Here is a 21199-nt window from a genome sequence, read left to right as displayed (position 1 = left end):
TAAACACCATTGTGTTCCTGTATAGCTGCAGGCAAAGAATTTTGCTTTACTATAAATCTAGAAGAAATGTCGACTCTTTTTATTTTAAAACTTTTTACTAGATAGATTAGAGTCTAGTGACGTCTAGTCTATTAGTATTAGTCTATTACTACTATTAGATCTATAGTCATAATAGTCTATATTTAATTATTTTAGTCTCTTAGTCTTGAGTAGAGTCTAACTCTTAGTAGTCTTAGTCTTAGATCTAGAATCTAGATGTAAATTCAAAATTATAAGTCAATTTAGTATAATAAGTAATCTAGATATATCTAGATCTAATCTAGACTCTAATTCTAGAATAGTAGAATCTCTAAACTAATAGATCTATAATATTAATAATAGTCATCACTACTAAATTAACTAAATCTAGACTAGATCTACATCTACTTCTATTATAATTATACTTATACTTATATCTACTATCTAGATCTATTAGATCTAGATCTAGTATTATCTACTAGAGTATAGATCTAAATACCCATATCTAGTTATAATCATATATATAATAATCTAAAATCTCTAGATCTAGAGTTACTAAGATATCTACTAGTAACTAGATCTAGACTCTATCTAGATTTTAGATCTAGTAGTAGTAGTAGTAACTAGTATTTCTTAGATTATTTTTAGATTAAAATATTAATTATTTGATCTAGGTCTAGTAGCTAGATCTAATTCTAGATCCAGATTATATTTCTGAATCTGATCATTTCGTTTGTAGAAGATATTAGATCCAGAATATTCTAGAATCTAGACTTATCTAAATCTAGAGTTAGTTAGAGAGTCAACATGCAGTTTTATCATTATTTCTAAATGTAACTTATATTAGAACTTGGACAATTACTTCTAATTTCTTTCTATAATAGTATCATTCTAGTGATTCTATTAAGATCTACATCTATCCCATAAAGACATTTAAATCTTTTTTCATGTGCACAAATAAATGTTTATTACATTTTGCTAAAGAGATTGGTTGTGTTTTATATTTTTCATGTTTGGCTGTGTCGTCCTTAAAAAAGGTCAAAATAGTTAGTAAAAGTTTAACTAAAGTTTCTTAGTTTAGTTTAACTAATTTTTCCAATTTGTGATTAACTAAAAGTTTAGCTACTTTTTTTTTTAGTTCAAACTTAGTTTTAGTTTAACTAAAAAAATTTAGTTTAGTTCCCATCACTAGAAGTGACATGTAAAATAAAAAGAATACTGTTCTAGGCTGAGAAGGACAAGTATCGGCCAACATTTACGTCACGAGCTCGTCACTTCTTTTTGTATCGACGGAGATAGCGTTGTAACTGTTGATAGTTTGTAGTTCATAATTTCTGATATTCTTTCTGAAAATATTAAAACCTAACTTTTTACCAGCCTGAGCGGATCGCTTTCGAGGGGGGGGGGGGGGGCGATTTTGATCTTCTGTTTCTACACAAACTGTTTTTGTAACCTTGTTTTTTTCTTTCAAATTTTTTTTTATTTGTGCATCTGTTGTTGTATGTGTTTGTTTTCTATTTTCAAGATTCTGTTTCATTGTGTATTTTGGATAAAACCTTAGTGTACCTGGGCTGTAAGGCCAAGCCTGTTGTATAGTCATAATGAGTAGACGCATAAAGAGAACATGTTAAACAGGCGCTACTCAAGGAGGGGGGAGAGTATCGCCTACATAAAAACTAGTTCATGAGTCTTGTGTTGGTCTTGGCAACCACGTCCCATGGCACACACGTGACTGGATTAAAACATAATCAATTCAGTTTCTTGGCCAGCCATCTTGTCTTTGGATTAATGAAACCTAACAACGAAATGAACTAATAATTCCGCTAGATACAGCCTTGAACTTTTTTCCCCTTCTTGTCGATACAGTAGAATAAGGACTAAAACACACACACACACACATATTAACAAGCACGAATGATTTAGTGCTAAGTACCCCGTCTGTAAAAACACACACACTCATGAACTAACATACACACACAAACAACGATGTAGAATGATTATAACGGAGCCAAAGTTTGTTCTCTTTTCACGCCATGCGATAATTGTAGCAGAGCTATGGTTGCCTGACTTTGTCTCAGTCTAGTTAGTTTAAGTTTTGATAGACTTGGTAATCTCAGTAGTAGAAGGATCCAAAGTAAGCAAGTATTACGCAAGTAGCTTTGTGCGTACAATGCGTACATCCTGCTGCACCTACGTCATTTACATGTGTACAGATCAAGTATGGTTTAGTTTTAGTTCTAGATGTGGTTACCTAAACAATGCATAATGAAAATGTCTTCGATTCACATAACAACGCAAACCCAATTGTGACCTGCATATTTTGCCACATCTAATGCATACAAAGCTGTTGTCCTGCCGGAGACAACGTAGAAATAAAATAACCATGGTGCAATAGACTTCATTGCTCTTGAGCCTATCATTCGTGACCAGTTGGGGCCCACATGGGACTCTAGTTTAAATATTAATTGCACTTTTGTAAAAGCCTAATAAAAAAAAAAAAGAATCTATAAAGCTCCTCAAAATGTTTTAAACGTTCTAACTTTAATAATAATACGCTATCTTTAATTATTTTAATAATAACTTCAAAACGTTAATCAGTACTAAAGTCTGTGTACCAGTGCTATAGTTTATGTAATAGTACTAGAGTCTGCGTACCAGTATCAAAGTCTGTGTACCAGTACTAAAGTCTTTGTACCAGTGCTATAGTTTATGTACCAGTACTAAAGTCTGTGTACCAGTACTAGAGTCTGTGTACCAGTGCTATAGTTTATGTACCAGTACTAAAGTTTGTGTACCTGTACTAGAATCTGTGTACCAGTACAAGAGTCTGTGTACCAGTACTAGAATCTGTGTACCATTACAAGAGTCTGTGTACCAGTACTAGAGTCTGTGTACCAGTACTTGAGTCTGTGTACCAGTACTTGAGTCTGTGTACCAATACTAGAGTCTGTTAACCAGTACTAGAGTCTGTGTACCAGATGGCGTGTAAGTAAAGAACTGCGTCTATCACGTTTATTAGAGTGACCTCTCCATTGCTGGGGGAAATCCTGGCCTCTTTAGTCACACAAGAAGTTGTAAAGGGAAAAGATCGTCTCTCCAGAGGTAAAATGCCACACATACACTATTACGGGTGGCGCGGTCCGCTGAGCGGTAAAGCGCTCGGCTTCCGAACAGGGGCTCCCAGGTTGGAATCCTGGTGAAGACTACCTCTACATATTCCTGAACCCAAGCCACGACTACCTTGCTACGCCACTGGTTTCGAGCCTTCATGTTGAAAGGCCAACGCGCAAGCCACTGATCTATTCAAGTACATATAAAAATGAAAGGTTGTGTAGACTATTGTTAGTCCCCCGAACTAAGATTTGTTACGTGTACAATTAAAATGATCAGTTTTACCATTTGCTATATTTTCTTTTTTCCCAATATGAGGTGGAGCTGTTTGGATCCTGCGCCATGAGCACATCCTTCCCTTAACTACACAAATCAGCTGGCTATCCCCTTGTAAAGGTTTGACCACAAGAAAAGAGTACACTTGATTTCACTAATCTTATCCAGACAGCTGAGCCAACAAAGGGACACAATATTAGTTTTGATACAATTCTTTTTTTCAACAAAAGTTGAAATGGAGCCAAAACATAGATCATTACCTCCCTTTGACTCCCTTTATATTTTTCTTAATTGCCTGGTTCCTGGATGTCCAGACTGACACAGATACTGGACAGCCAGGGAAAAATCCTCCAGCCACTCATATTTTATTTAGATATTTCCCAAGTCTCTGTGTAACGAGTTAAATACCACTCTCTCTGTGTGTGAGTTTTTTTTTAGACTGCTCAGATACATCCTTTAACCCGGAAGTTGAAGACGATTGGTCCACCACACCTAGCAGACAAAAGGTTGAACTTGCTGAGTGCTTATATGTCGTAGGTCTGTATGTCAAAAAAAAAAAAATCAGTGGAAAAAATAGAAACCGCAATTAGACTTGCATGAGTACTGGTGCAAGTTAAAAATAAATTTCTACCAGTCAGTGATCTGCATAATTGAGACAACTAGTTGAAGAAGGATTCTGTAGTTACTTGTAAAGAATGCGCACTTGAGTTTTTTTAATTGGTGGCTCCAGAGTTACAAGAATCTGAGATTTTTGAGAAAATCTGTAGTGCCGGTATAGTGTCTCAAATAACTATGCACAATGGTGACTTAGAAGAACTCTGACCTATTTGAAATAATTAAGTTAAAAGTAAGCCAGATACACCTGCAGTCTCTAGTTAAATACTTAAAAGTAATGTAAGCTGTTTGAGTGGTCATAGTCAAAGTACCTTGTTCTCTTAACTTAAGCCATATTCTAAGCGAAGCATGATTTTTTAAAGAAATCTGGCCGACAAGTACTTTGTAACATAAGCACTACAACCCCCAAGGTTACTGAGAAGTTAAGAGTGTGCTGGCCAATTGGTCGAAAGCTTCAATGGGAGGACTCCGTTACAAGTCTTAATGGAGGTTTGAGTTGACAACGTTCGTGTAGCTTCTAGCGATGGTCGTTGTGCTGGCTACATGGTTCCTCGATTACCGTCAATCAACAAGACAAGCGAACTTGGCATCCCTGCCTGATAAGGTTCTTAATGAAGATTGACTTATCGCTAATTACACACACAAAATAAATAGACATTTACCATAGCAGAAACAACACTATTATAAGTTATGTTTCATAATTCCTTCATAATTCCTTCACCTTCAGCTGTCACCTAGTCGGATGAACCGTGGGGGTACCACGGATGATCTGTTGACCATCTTTCTCCAATCTTCTGTCTCTTTTGCATTGGACAGAATCAATGACAGCCCCGTCAATATTTTAAAATTGTCTTCCCATCTCTTTGTCTGCTGTTTTTTTGTACTCTTAAATATTTAGTTCTTATATAAAGTTCTTCAAAATGTATTTTTCTTTCTTGTTACTAACTTGAATCAATACTTTGTAGACCCATCAAGCACTACTTCAGTGAGTATGTCACTAACTAGCAATCAGTTCTCAACGTATTCAGTCAGAGGCGGCAGAGGCATAAAATAAGAACTTATGAAAGTATCACCTTGAGCTTAGAGCGCTTGTTATGAAAAAGTTTGAATGCTCTGCATGACTTCAACATTTGACTTGCGCAATGGGAAAAACAACAGAAGGGTTTTGTTTTCTTGGCTGCCCACCGAAGTCATTAGAATAAGACTGAGCACATTTAATTTCACTCGTATGTTTGTCTGTCGTTACCGTCTGTCCAGGTCGTGCATTTTTTAATGTTTAATATTTATAAGAAGCAGTGGGATTAAAATTCACGCCAAGAAAAAGATGTGCATTCAAGCAAAACATCAGATCGCTCATCCGCTTTCATCACTGGGAACTATGAAAAAAAAAACAAAGTAAAAAAACAACAACAACAAGACACATGTATTTGTAAGATTAATAACAACAAGACACATGTATTTGTAAGATTAATAACAACAAGACACATGTATTTGTAAGATTAATAACAACAAGACACATGTATTTGTAAGATTAATAACAACAATAGAAATATTAGTGAAAGCATTGCATTATTACTTACCATGAGTCTGGGACAACTAAGAACCTTCCACAGTGTTATTTCCCCTCAATGGATGTTTTATTCACAGTTTCGTCCCAGAATTGTTCACAAAACACTTTTTTAGTGCATTAAAACATGGGAAATGCATTATATAAATTTTATATAAACATAAAAATTGTGAAGCACTATGTCTGTAAGCCTATTATAAATAGTCAATTTCGGGCTCAGAGATCGATACTTTTATTTGTTAATGCAATTTATTTTACATTTGATATAGCACGCAAGTAAAAAAAAATCTTCTTATATTTTTAATACATTTTTATAAACAGATTTGGTTTCCTTTAAAACTAAAATAATTGTGTCAATAGGCATAAAAAAAGTCTGACAGCCTTGAGATAAAAATAGTTGTGACAATAGGCAAAAAAAAAAAGGCTGACAGCCTTGAGAGAAAATAAAACTATGCGTCTTGGTGGAGTATGCATGTTTCTCTATGGCTATGCTGATGGAGAATGCATGTTTCTGTATGCTGATGGAGTATCAATGTTTAGCTCGCAGAGTATCGTTGTTTCTGTCTGCTGGGGTAGTATACACATTTTTGTATGCTGGAGGAGTATCCATGTTTCTGTGTTATATTAAAGTATCAATGTCTCTGTATGCCGGTGGAGAATCAATGTCTCTGTATGCTGGAGGATCTCCAAAGTTTATGTTTGTTGGTGGATGTTCGGAATTTCTGCTTACTGTTGGAGCTTCAAAATTTATTCTTGGTGGTGGAGTATCTATGTCTCTCTGTATCCTGGTGGAGTATCTATGTCTCTCTGTATGCTGGTGGAGTATCAATGTCTCTGTACGCTGGTGGAGTATCTATGTCTATGTGTGCTTGTGGAGTATCTATAACTCTGTATGCTTGTGGAGTATCTATAACTCTGTATGCTTGTAGAGTATCTATGTCTTTGTATGTTGGTGGAGTATCTATGTCTCTGTATGCTGGTGGAGTATCTATGTATCTGTATGTTTGTGGAGAATGAATGTCTCTGCATGCTTGTGGAGTATCTATGTTTGTGTTTGCATCAAAGTCTCAGCTTGCTAACGTCATCACGGTTGACAGCGCTAGTCATCACGACCATGTTCACTGTATTCCCAAGAAACACGCTGGTTTAAAGATGCCTCTCTTTTTGTTGTTGATCTGAATGGCATCTCTACACAAGTTCTCTTTCAGAGGGACTTCTGGAACAATGGGAAATCATTAGCCTCGTAATCGCCAGAGACAAATATCACATTAGCGTTGGACTTAGGGAGAGTGTTCTCAACAAATCTATATCGTTGTTGCCGACTTGGTTCTATTTGCAAGAGTCAAATCTTTTTAGACGACAGTCGTCCCATTGGGACTGTGCTCCTTTCTATTTAGCGAGGATAGGAAGCTTTTTATCGCTAGCATTCAGTACTATTGGGTCACTTGGACTTAGTTTTACTTTCGTTGAGGAAAACCCGAGAATCGATTCTGAATAATATTTCAATTAATTACAGATCTATATAGCGATATTCGTGTTTGCTTTAAACATGTAAAAAAAAATATAGTCACTTGAAAGTAGGTCTGTCCGCTTAAGACCTTTAAGACCTTAGTACAGGGGTACTCAACCTGTGGGTCGCGACCCCCTTGGGGGTCGAATGACGATTTGTCAGGGGTCGCCTAAGACCATCGAAAATATGGATTGTTTTTGTCTATTCTTCTATTGCTGTATGTGTGTGTGTGGAGGGGGTCGCGGCAGAGTGGGGGATTGTAAAAAGGGGTCGCCGGGCTTAAAAGGTTGAGAACCGCTGCCTTAGTATGTCACATTTAGTCATGTGTCTCATTTATGTATCGTTAAAAAGAGCGTCCCGTGTTGCCCTTATGGAAAGATAGTAATCTCTTCTGACTTGTGTTCACATATTTGCCAGATACATAACTAGTTTTCTGTTTCTTTTGTGGAAAGTATTTTCAAAAATATTGCATTTCTTGTATTTAGGAGACTCCTGTGTGCCAGAGAAAGAGATAGTTAAGCATTAAATAAAGTCTGCAAGTAATACTAAAGATACCAAACGGACATTTTAAACCAGTGCTTCTCAAACGTTTTCTCTAACGGAACACTTCGCACACATTGAGTATTTAGAGGCACTTCGCTAATTTCTTTTTTGAGAGATTCATTCACGTGATGGCCTACTAGTTTATTCCAGTAGTTCGTGGAACACCTATTCAGGCCTTGCGGAACATTTGGGTTCCGCGGAACACAGCTTGGGAAAAAAAATTTCAAATAATCTCAGGACAGCAAACTTTAAATAACAGCAACTTTATTACCATAGACTGATGGACCGTTGGGGCACCACACGTGATCTGATGACCACCTCTCTCCGTTCCTCTCTGTCTTTTGTCAAGATGAGAGTTTTTTTTTTCAAAGGCCTGTCCATTCTTTGAAATTGCCTTCCTATCACCTCTTCTGTCTGCCTCTTCTTCTTTTCCTGGCACTGTTCCCTGTCTAAAGGTCTTAGAGAGCCCTGTGGATCACGTCATATAACTGTGTGGTCTCAGCTAGCGTTTTTGGACTATGATCAGCAGCTAATCGTGGGGCCTGATCGCCATTATGACCCAGTTTTGGATTTCCTAATTTGGGATGTGGTCTTTGTTCTTGATGCCTAAAATCTTTCTCGATTCCAACATTCAACCATATACAAGAAAGTCGCCATGACCAACTGGTTCATCAGCCTGATTTTGTTCTGTGCCGAGCAACTCTGAATAACAACAAAAGACTGGACCCCAAAAGACGAGACCCTAACGAGAATGTAAACTTTTCGATACAACTGGCATTGTCTAGATGGAATTTTTAAACTGTTAGGGGCCTACTATGTAAACATTTTGTGTCTACGCTAACAATAAGCCAAGCTGTACAAGGAGAATATCGACGACATATTTATTAATGTATGCATGAAAACAAAATGACACAAATATATATACACAATAGGGATCCATGTCTGCACTTTAATGGGTATATTTATTGTACGGGTACTTTATATACTGTACATACCAACACATGCGACAAAATACAAGGTAATCAATACGGGGGAGGGAGGGGTAAGATGCACTGTTAACAATTACTTGTAGAGCGATGTGTGTGTGTGTGTGTAAGTGTTGGTGTGTGAAGCTTTTATCTAATGAAAAAGACACTGGATGAGGAATGTGTGGGAGGAAGGGGGAACTAAAGGGACCAGAACGGCGTTTCTCAACCTGTGGGGCGGGACTTGCTTACAAGATTGAAAACGCCATCTTGCTCTTTTTTTTTTCAGGAATGAAATCGATTGGGTTGTTTTATTAATCATATTTGACTACTGATCATTTCAATACTATATTATTAACAAAGTTTTAAAATTGAAGTCATTAAATTAAGAGACGTTGTTTCATCTTCTAAGAAAGACTTGCAACACTATTGGCTTAAAAACTTTTTTAGTTGTACATCTAAGGCAAGCATTCAACAAAAGGAGTTAATAATAGACGATGTATTTATTTACAGCTAGTATAAACAAACAGGCATGGACTTCAACTATCAAGTCCCAGAGTGTCTTATCTTAAGTGACACCAGTCCATTTATATCTAAATACCAATACAGACCACCGACACACTTCTCAGTGCCGCCCCAGGTCCTCAACACAGTTCACAGATAGCACAAAGGACGTTCTCTTGATCCCAGACAGCTCAGACTCCCATCACTCCAGCCGGATCTACAACATGTCTTCTACTGGTTGTGTTGAATTCTGCTCTGAGGCGCACCATCAGTGTGGCTCGGGTGCGGAGTTACAACAGTATTCACAAATGCGATTCCATCCGTCTTTCTCAAGTCCAGTTTTTTCTTTTTTTCATAAAGTCGCTGCATAACTCTTTTGATGACCTCTGTGTGGTCAAAACATGGTCAAAACATGGTCAAAAATGGTCAAAACATGGCTGCTGCAAGAAGTGTTGCTAGGCACGAAGTTGATATGACTACGACCATCCTCAAGTAGAGACTTTCACCACGGACGTCCCTCGCATGTAGGGTCTATGCTCTAACCTCAAATTGTCTAGCTCATGAAGTGTCTATTGACACCTGGCAATGAAGCTTTCTAGGTTACGAGCGTATAACATTGTCCAGACTAGGGTCAGCGAGTGACCATCAGGCTCATTCTTGTCCATCGCCTATGGTTCGGCATAATTAGCCTAGCAATCGGTTTACTTTCATGTCAAGTGAACGTCTGCTAAGTAATGGGACTCCGTCATACTCTGCCACTTTTTATCTAAACATAACTGTAAAAGAGCTCACAGCTCAGCAGCAAAACGCTGGCTAGAAGAAGAAGAAGAAGAATCTAAGCAAATTAGTTTTAAAAAATTGCCCAAGACTTGTATTTTGAAACGAAGGAAACAAATCATAAATAAATTCAACAATTAATATATATAGTATAAGACAGTATCAGCGAAATACTTAAAGATGAGATCAGAAAACTGAATCATGTTCACATTTGGCACACAATTAAAGATGCCAGATTTTTGGTTCAACTGGGTTTTAACCAAGTTACAGCTTCGAGCGTCTATCATTGGCTGATTAAGATGTTGATTTTTTGTTTTATTTACATGACGTAACACTTAGAAATAAACATCGGATGTGTGTGTGTGTGTGTGTGTCTATGACGTGTAGATGTTATTTTGTTGCACGAACGTCACTTCCGATCAGCTTGTAAAACTCATTGAAAACATTCCCAAGTTGTGGGCGTAGCTATGAGGTAACAATAAAATCAAAGCCAAAAAAAATAGTTTCGTTTTTTTTTTGGTTTCATTTTTTTTGGCAAGACAACAACAAAACAAAACAACAAAACTTGTGTGTTTACCTTTTTCTCCTCTCTCTCTCTCTCTCTCTCTCTCTTTGTCTTTGTCCCTTTCTCTCTGTCTGTCTGTCTCTCTGTCAATATCTTAGCAGAGTTAAGTCATTGATTAACATGCATAATTAGATTGACACATGAATTGCCTAGGACGTAATTATCTTTTTTGAAATGATGTCTGTAATATATAAGATAAGACTGTCTTTCTCTCTCTCTCTCTCTCTGACTTTCTCTGTCTACGTCTATCTGTCTGTCTCTCTGTTTCTTTATCTGATCCTGTTTTTCTGTCTGTCTCTTTCTCTCTATCACTGTCTTTCTGTCTCTGTCTCTTTTCTGTCTATCTTTCTCGCCTTCTGTCTCTCTTTTATCTCTATTTTATGTCTTTCTCTCTCTGTCTCTTCCTCTTTCTGTCTCTCTTTTATCTCTATTTTATCTCTTTCTCTCTCTGTCTCTTCCTCTTTCTGTCTCTCTTTACTCTCTCTCTCTGTCTCTCTTTTTCTGTCTCTCCCCACCCTCTCTCTCTGTCTCTCCATCTGTCTGTCTGTCTGTCTGTCTGTCTCTCTTTGTTTGTCTCTTGCTATCCCTCTCTTCTCATCTATTTAGCGGTGTTGTTGAATTAGAGAATGGAACATGCTGTATGCATCATCCATGAAAGCCAAAGACTTTGTAGAGTTTAAATGTCTCACTAATTAGAACGACGAGATGAACCCATGGATACGCGTAGCGCGTAATTATCTTCTTCTTTCTTTGTTGATGGCAGGTCTGTAATTTAGAGATAAGTTAAAGATAATGGATTTTGTAAACAGAGACAGACTTCAGGTACAAGTGTGGCAAAGTATACACTCCATTTATATTACGTCGTTGAGTTCAACTGTGAAAACATTATTTAGGGAGAAATTAATTGGACTATGGGCTTAGGTCTTAGGGCTAGAGAGCAATATGTGGATTATCTTCACCTTTACTTTTACCTATCTCTTAGTCTGTTGGACCGTTGGGGCACCATGCAAGATTTGTCGATCGTCTTTCTCCGTTCCTCTTTGCCGTTTGCCTTAATTAGTCCTCCCCGAAGCGCAAGTTAGAAATTCTTCTTCCTCCAATGCTTACAGTACCTTCATAGCCCTCGAGAGCATCTTCCATTATCCTTTCAAGGAAGATATTGAAGAGTGTTGGTGAAAGTAGGCAGCCTTGTCTTACTCCAACTGTGGTTTTAAACCAGTCCCCAATATTATTTTTTAAGTATGTGGATTAGGGATAAATTAATTGGACTATGGGCTTAGGTCTTAGGGCTAGGCTGAACTATGTCGAGACAGAGAGTGACCATAAAGCTGTGGACAGTGACAAAGTAATGACATCATCTCTGGAAGTGAAGCGAGCCAAACGAAAAATAGCTGGTTCCTTTACCACCAAACCCTATTTATTTGCTTTACATGTGGATGGGAATGTCTCTCCAGAATAAAGGTTTACAGTCACGGGATGAACCATAGTCATGTCACTAAGGATGGAGGCCAATGATGATGAATTTGACTTTTTACCAAAATATTGACGCAATGAATTTATTGTACTACAGTAAAGCTAACACAGAGGCGCGGTGGCTGAGCGGTAAAGCGCTTGGCTTCCAAACTGGGGACCGGGGTTCGAATCCTGGTGAAGACTGGGATATTTAATTTCGGGATCTTCGGGCGCCTCTGACTCCACCCAGCTCTAATGGGTACCTGTGCTGGCCACATGACACTCTTGTTAACCGTAGGCCACAGAAATAGACGATCTTTACATCATCTGCCCTATAGACCACAAGGTCTGAAAGGGGAATTTTACTTTACAAAGCTGACACAGAAAAAAAATCACCTTACATTTAAGTTTCTTGCCAAAATGTTATCGATTTTTGTTTTTAAAGTCTAAGAATATATCTCACACATTTATTAGTATTGAGTTTGAGTACATGTTAGTTCATGATATTATATACCTATGACTTGGCTGATGTTATTTCAGTGCGATAATACCATAGTAGTATAGACAATTAGAGTAAGACCATAGCTTGAATATTCTATGTCCATGAGAGGATCCAGGGCGGACAACCGGTGAGTTTGTGTGAAAACTTTTTGTTGTCTTGTTTTTGAAAATAGCTCTAGTCAAGGCACTCCTTCATGAGGAGTAGGCGGACGCTGATCTCAAAAATGGCTCTAACGATTTTCCTAAAAAATGAACACCTGATGTATATCGCTGAGAAAAGAATTTCTAGCACGTTGGTCACATGGGGAAAACTCTTATTTGACCGATATAATTTTTCAAATTAAAAATAAATAAATGTAAATTTAGCTAGATCCTACTTTAGCTTTGAAAGGACTATCGCTTTCTTTAAAGGACGCGTTCGGGAATATCCGAATGAAAGGAATTATTCATTCAAGAGTTTAATGAATATGTGCTCAAGATTATATGTGCATTGTCTGGATCTAAATGCTTATCATTGGAGTATTAAGAAAGGTGTAGGCCTACTAGATCAATACATTTACGTTTTCATCTGGTATGACATCGAGAGATTGAGGGTATACTTTTTATGTATCTAACATTCATTAATTTTCAAGAGGGAAACTATAAGTTGCATAAAAAAGGAGGTATTGTCTTTCTAAATAACTATTTTTAATGTTTTTAGTATTATTATTTGCGTATATATGAGCGAACAAAATTGGCCTATAGTAAATGATCGCACGATTACGTCATCACGATAAGATGAAATCAGGTAATTGCATCACTTCATATTTAGTAATTTTTATGAGACGCGTTTACATGTCTAAGTTCTTGCCAGGGGAAGTAACCGCCAGGCACTTTACTAAGAATGATAACTCTATCGATCTCCAACAGGGCCCTCTTTGACCGTATTTCTCATAATATTGATATAGCATTTTAAAGGCGCCAAGTAAGCGTCTGTCGGCATTGAAAAATATAAAAAAATTGATCATGGCAAGGGCAGGTTTCTGTAAAGGAGAGTTAAGGTTAAAACATAGTACCAACGTTTAATAAGGGCGTTTGAATATAGCGCTTTAAACAGGTAAAATGATCAACAGTTGCTTGTGATTACATGTGGCATTTACAATTCTATAACATTATAGGCAATTACACGACACAATAGTGTGTCTGTTTATTAGATATCTTCATATCTCGTCTGCTATTTGATCTGTCAAAGTTCAACTTTAACTTAAACTTTGACTTTGATTCTATATAGAACAATGCATAACGCCGATCTGTGGTGTCAATATTTGGACAAACTTGTAAAGTTCGTGTGTCAATTTTAGATATGAACTATTTAGCTAAGAATATTTACACATTTGTTTCAGTCATGAAAACAACAACAACAACCTAATAATAATATAATACAACAATAATATTACATAGTGGTCAATGGGGAATAAAGCGATCTATATTGGCATAACAAAAAAACGGTGCAATTCACCGCAAGGGAATAGAATGCCAGGAACTTACGAAAAACAAAAGGCAATAAAACGATTCTTAGAGATATTCATCTATGGCGACAAAACTATAAATAATTCACTTGTTTGGTGTATCCGGTGTAAAGAATAAAGGGAATAAAGGAAGTGTGAATAAATTTTTAAAAAAAAGTCTTATGATAATTTATCTGCACTTTTTCCCCACTACAGATTGTACAGAATCAAATTGTTCTAGCTCTTTTTGTTTGTAGCTCATTTTATTCTATTAGCTTGGCAAAATTGACTTCAATTAAGTCTAGGAAAATGGAAACAGCAGGAGTAGCACCATTAAAAGGAGAAGATAACTTTATAAGTCTTTGAAATTGTTGAGTTTATTGTGAAACTCATGAGTAAAAGTGACTTGGAGATAAGGTCAAGGTCTATTTTGTTGTTGCTCACAATCCTGCAATCCCACAATCCCAGATATTTCACACAAACATTCCACTTGATCATTTGAAATACTCTATAGATTTAGATCTACTTTCTTCCCTGGGCTCTCTCTCTCTCTCTCTCTCTCTCTCTCTCCCTCTCTCTCTCTCTCTCTCTCTCTCTCTCTCTCTCTCTCTCTCTCTTGTCAGTTAAAACAATCTAATGAAAGGAATTCCATTTAGACAACTTGTTTTACTCATGCAGGTGAAAGATTGCTGATAATCTGAAAATAGAAATTGAAAATTACATAGTCCTGTATTTTAGGAAGAGCTCTCTATTTTTTTTTGTACAGGTGTTAATGGGTTCTTTGAGGAGGTACGTAATGTACACAATCTTGGCTATAAGTACTTTTTTATGTTATGAATTACTTTATTTTGTGCAGCGCATCTTATCAGGGCCGGTCTTAGATAACTGGAGGCCCTGCCGCCTTAGTCGTAGTGAATTTGTTGGTCCCAAATGAAATAGCAAAATAATTTTAAAAAAACACGCAGTTATGCAATGTATTAAAAGCCTAGTGTACTCCAAATGGGCGCGGTGGCTGAGTGGTTAAGCGCTCGGCTTCCAAACCTGAGGTCTTGGGTTTCAATCTCGATGAAGGCTGGGATTTTGAATTTTGGGATTTTTAGCGCGTCTCTGACTTTAGTTGGGGAAAGTAAAGGCGGTTGGTCTCGACTTGAACCGAGATTGGGAAGTGAGAGAAACAACGTGCACATAACTGCACCGACAGACAGACAGACAGAGTGAGTTGATATAAGCTTTGTAAAAATATAGATTTCAAAACCGCTACAGCTTTGTATCCAGGTAGCAACTACAAGTAGACATTCTCTGCTCCAGCAGGTGGATATCTATTTACCTGGTCAGGTGTCCATGAGCTAACACGACCTTGACTTCGATACCCCCTTCCCCCCTACCTCGGCCTCTCCCCCCCCCCCACTCTCACCCAAACCAATTACTCAACATCACTTTCTCATTGGTATCACGTGACACAAACCAGAAGGCAGTGTTTACGCGTGTATCACATTTCAGCGCGCGCTGTTGCTGTTCTCAACATCTTTTCATAAATTTTATTTTATACAACCTCCCCCCCCCCTTTTTTTTCCCTTCCCTTATACACCCCCCGCCCCCGTATTGCTACCATTTATTTAAGGCAGCTCGAGCCTGGTGGGCTAAAACCAATATAACTTTATTTTAAACAAAATGCTACGACAGACAGTGGATCAAATATATCCATTTGAAAGGTTCACGATAAACTAAGCAATGTCAAGGTTGCTTTAATTGAACTCTAGTGTTGTCAAACATACCAAAAAAAAAAATTAATTATAATTTTAACACGATGCTGGGTGTGTGACCATCGTATGAAATAGGTTCCTTCATTACCGTTAGTTTTTTCCCATTTGTTATTACGATTGGCTTCCAGTGAAAGCGAGAATTGACTACAAGGTGGCCACACTTTGCCACCAGTGTATCTGTAATAAAGAAATGCACTTATAAATTAGCGAACTGATCACTTAACATGTCCCTCAGATAGCCCTGCGCTCAGTGAACTCAACGCTTCTAGTGGTGCCACGTTTCTCCGTCTAAAGCTACGGTCTGCGGGCTTTTTCAGTGCACGGACCAAAGGTTTGGAACTCACTCCTCATTTATCTCAGACGACGTGCTACACTGAAGAAGAACATTAAGACCTATCTGGTAAAAACATTTTTTTTAGATTACTTTGTCATTTTAGCTCTCGCTAGATGTTCATATGATGAACATACCAGTAAATAATCGCCTTCCTCGCTGTCCAAATCTGAAAATACATAAATTCTAGCAGCAGACGGTGTCACGGTTCGATACCCGAATTGAACAAATTTTTTTTTTAAATTATTATATTTGAAATTTTAATACTGGAGGTATGGTATTTTAAAAAAAATATATAAAAAAAAATTGTTTTTCTTGATCTTTTTTTTTCCTTCTCTTTTCTCTTTCTATTTTATTTCTTCTCTTTCTCCTCATCTTTTTCTCTTTTCTTCCATTCTCTTTACAAACGCTGTTTAGGGAATGTTTTCTTCCTGCAGTCTACTGTACCGACTTCATCTTTCAATATGACATCAGACAGGAGGTGCCACCGAGTCCATGTGTGTGTGCATGTCGTTGTGTGTGTGTGTGTGTGTGTGTTTGTGTCTTTTTCTACCTTCAAGAAGTAAGAACAACAAACAGCAATCCTTCACGTAGAAATTCTGTTTTCACGAACTTAGATATTTTTTCTATCTTAAGAATTCATAATAAAATTCCGAGGAACTTAATTCACATTCTCCTTCGCTATCTTACAACTGACCCGAATAACCCGAGACTGGTTACTACCATAAAACTTTTATTTGTAATGTCCCATAGGTTGTAGTAGTGAGGGGCTAACTTTTTTTTCTACAGATGGCCACAAAATTTAAAAAAATATTTTGGCGTGCCAAAGTTTTTTAATAAAATAAAAACTTTGAAATTTTGTGTGAATAGTTTTCGAAATAATATTGAAACTAAATCTGTTTTTAATTCTCCGAGTGTTTTGATTATAGTTTGTTATAATTTGCATAAAATCGGGACGTAGATATTCTTAAGAGTGAACTGAGACGTTTATTCGTCAATCTAGTTCTGGCTCAGATTGTATATTGCTCACAGGTATATGAAGATACAAACTTTGCACAAATTCTCTGAGCGCGAGATTTTGAGTTTAAAAAACTAGATTTAACAAGCCTTGGTAGAACTCCAATGCTGGAACATAATACTGGAACATTTATGAATTATTGAGATGATTATTAGATCGTAGTTCAATTGACTGGGATTTTAAATTGCGGGATCTTTGGGCGCCTTTCATTCCCCTGACATTAGTTGGGAAAAGTAAAGGCGGTTGGTCGTTGTGCTGGCCACTTGACACCCTCATTTAGCGTAGGCCACAGAAACAGATGATCTTTAGATCACAAGATCTGACAGGGAAACTTTCTTTGTCTTTTTACTCAATAAAATGGTGAAGTTGTTAGTAGATCAAAATATAAAGTATAAAAGTAATTAAATAATTATAAAACTTCGAATAATGAAATTGATACAATATTTTATTTTTTTAAAAAATGTTTTACATGTTTCGGATGTTCCTTCAGAGTAGAAGATAATAATTTCCTAGTTCAAACCTCCAGGGTATGGGAGCGGGCAGGGTTTGAACCCTGGACCATCGATAAGTCCGAATGACAGTCCAGCGCGCAAACCGCACGACCAGGCAGCCTGTTGAATTATTAAAACTAAATATGTATATCCCTATTGTGTAAAAGGAAGACAGTAACTAAGCAAGACCTTTCTTGGCAATCGCAGTTCCGAAATATGAAACGATGCTTCTGAATATCAGACGTCATCGAGGTCAGTGTCCATGAATCCTTTTGACCTTCGCATGACGCCCTACACTTTGATCAGGTCTGACCTCCAGTTGTACTGTCCTAATACGCAGACATTCAGGATGACACGATGTCTCCAATCAAGGTCTTCTTCTCCAGGCGTCTTTATGAGGCCATTGGCGTTGGCCGAGAGTAATACGATCTTGCTGGGATCAGAGTTCTCAAGGAGCGAGGAAACAAAACGAAGAAGAGAAAAATAATAGAGAAAGTAAAGAGCAGAACTGGTAGAGAAGAGAAGGAAAGGAGAGAAAAATGAGAATAGAAAAAGATGAAATGAAATAGAAAAAGAATATAAGAGAAGAGAAGAAAAAAAGAGAAGAGAGAGAAATGAAGAGAAGAGTAGAGAAAGAGAGGAGATGAACAGAGAAAGAAGAGAAGTGAAAGAGAAGAAGAACAATGAGAAGGAAGAGAAAGAAGTAGAGAAAAAAATGTAAAAGAAAAAATAAAGAGAAGATGAAAAATAAAGAGATTAAGAAGAAAAAAGAGACAAACAAAAAGAGAGAAATTAGTAAAGAGAGGGAGAAAAAAAAAGAAAAGAAAGTTGAGAGTAAAAGATGCAAAAAAGAAAGTGAAAGATAAAAAAAGAATAAGAAAGAGAAATAAATGAAAACAGAAAAAAAGATGAAATCAGAAAGAGATGGAAAAAAGAAAGCGGGAGAAATGAAAGACAAGGAGAAAGTGTAGAAGAGAAGAGAAATATAACGTCTCTTCAAGTTTTACTATTTCTCTTCTCCGATATCAAACTTCTTGTACAAACTTTTCAATGTTGTGACCGTCTGAAAATGTGCTCACACTTCTCTCTTCTCATGTGTCTCTCATTATCTTTTCCAATCTCTTTTCTCCTCTCTCTTATCTTATCTTATTTTATCTTACCTTATGCAGATGTTACTTAAAAAAAAAGAAGATGACTACGTCCTACGCGTGTTCCTAGATCAATCTAATCATTCATTTAATCAATGACATAAATTCTGCCAAGCAATTAGTTTTTCCTGGCTGACTCAGGCAACCCATATCATGCTCTATCTTGATGCGTGAATGTCGATTGATTCGCGCTTTCAAACAGAAAGTAACGTTTTCCTATTTTCAAATTATGATGAAAGAACAAATATGTCGTCTGCTATAATAGCAGACGTCAATGAATACGATGTAGTACTAATCAATCTAAATAAACTTTGACATAATTTTGGTTGCACCTGTAGAAAATGAATAGGACAAAAAAAAATTATTTCAAGATTGTCAAAAGTAAGAAATACTTTAAAGAGTATAAAAGAAAGAAATATTTTCATGAGTGTGGAAAGAAAGAAAAAAACTTTCCTCAGGTTTAAAAGAAAGAAATATTTCCAATAGTTGGGAAAGAAATGCATTTAGTTGAAAGCTAATTCGAGAACGATTGATCGACCTGTTGCTCAATGCGGACTCATGATCGAGTTTTGTTAGGGGATCCCCTTAAAAATTGAAATATTTGTTGACTTTGAACTAAAAAAAAACACAAAAATGGTTTCAGTGAAGAGAATCCTTAGAACTTGTGTCAAACCTTGTGTCCGCTTTCTTTATTAAATTCACAATATGTAAACTAATCAATAAAAAGGTATACATTATTTATTCATGGGAAAACCATAAAACATTTGACTTGGGCGGAAGTAAGGATGCAAGCTTTGTGAAACAAGAAGGTCGACGCTTTGAAATTCACACTCTGAACAGGACACGAACATTGGCAGCAGCTACACAGGGAACCATGATGATTATTCACACAACCTTCAAATTTCTCACCCACCACCCAAACACACACTTTTATTACGAATAAAGAAAAACGTTTTTCTTGAAAGTTTGGTATTAATTGACCATTTACCAACTTCTTCGAGGTGTCCAAAAAAGGCTCGAGATAAATCCCTTTTTACAAACCTTTCACCCGGGAAAGAATTGTAATTCTTTGGCCAGGGTGGAGGAAGTTGGCTCTTCACCGACCTCCCTGTCAGGAGGCTTCCTACCAGGGGGGCTAAGTGACTCGTCCATAGGCATGGACACTCTGGACACTCTCCTCAGTCATGGACACTCTGGACACTCTCCTCAGTCATGGACACTCTGGACACTCTCCTGAGTCATGGACACTCTGGACACTCTCCTGAGTCATGGACACTCTGGACACTCTCCTCAGTCATGGACACTCTGGACACTCTCCTGAGTCATGGACACTCTGGACACTCTCCTGAGTCATGGACACTCTGGACACTCTCCTCAGTCATGGACACTCTGGACACTCTCCTCAGTCATGGACAATCTGGACACTCTCCTCAGTCATGGACACTCTGGACACTCTCCTCAGTCATGGACACTATGGACACTCTCCTCAGTCATGGACACTCTGGACACTCTCCTCAGTCATGGACACTCTGGACACTCTCCTCAGTCATGGACACTATGGACACTCTCCTCAGTCATGGACACTCTGGACACTCTCCTCAACTGACACGGAAAACACGAAACCACAAGATTGTCTAAAAGACGAAAATTCATAACAGCTTAAAAAGCATAATTACAGATAGTCCTTATAAAGACTTTGTTACACTGTCTATCTACAATTGAAAACCGGTGTTGTTACCAGCAGTTGACTTGTAGCACCAAACTGCTGTAGTTGTAATATATCTTCACTTATAAAACTTTAAATAAATTCAATAACTTCCTTGTGAACAAAACTAAATAGAACTTTATTTATAATATAGACAAAATCTTTCGTGAAAAAACTAAACTAACACTTTATTTATAGTTTAAGCAATAACATAACCTTTCCGACTTACGTTCTGGAGTCGTCTCCCCTAGCTCAGACCAAGTGATCACAATACCACCTATGTTGCATCATTCACAACCAGTTGCTAATCTTTTACCAACGTCACCATATAAACACACACACACACACACTCACACTCCATAACAACCGGACAACATAAATACAAGTACTTTCATTAGCATTATCCTTACAAAAAAACACAAAATTTGGAGGTAGTCTGAGAAGCTATGTAGCTCTCTATGTGTCACTACTAGCTGTGGTGTTGCTGAGTTACAGGGCTCTGTTGCTAATACGTCCGATCCGAAGAAACTGCCTAATAACAACATACAGATTAACATATGGCGCACACATCTGTAGCTATATAAAAGATACTACGCATAAAAAAATAATCCTTATAATTTCAATTCCCCCTTTATTCGCACTTCCGCTGATATGAAATGGTTGAGAAAAAAACATCTGAAAACAATGTCATTTATTATTTTTCCATTCTCCACGATGTAGGTACAAAAAAAAAAATGGTTGGCGTGCACTATGTCGCGTCAGCTCCAAGACCCATAACTGCCACTGCACTTTGTGTGGAGATGTTCTACAAGGGGAAGAGAACTTCACTCCGAGTGAAGAATAGATAAACAA

Source organism: Biomphalaria glabrata, chromosome 12, assembly GCF_947242115.1.
Source record: "Biomphalaria glabrata chromosome 12, xgBioGlab47.1, whole genome shotgun sequence".
Lineage (NCBI taxonomy): Eukaryota > Metazoa > Mollusca > Gastropoda > Planorbidae > Biomphalaria > Biomphalaria glabrata.
Note: the sequence above shows the minus strand (reverse complement) of the source record.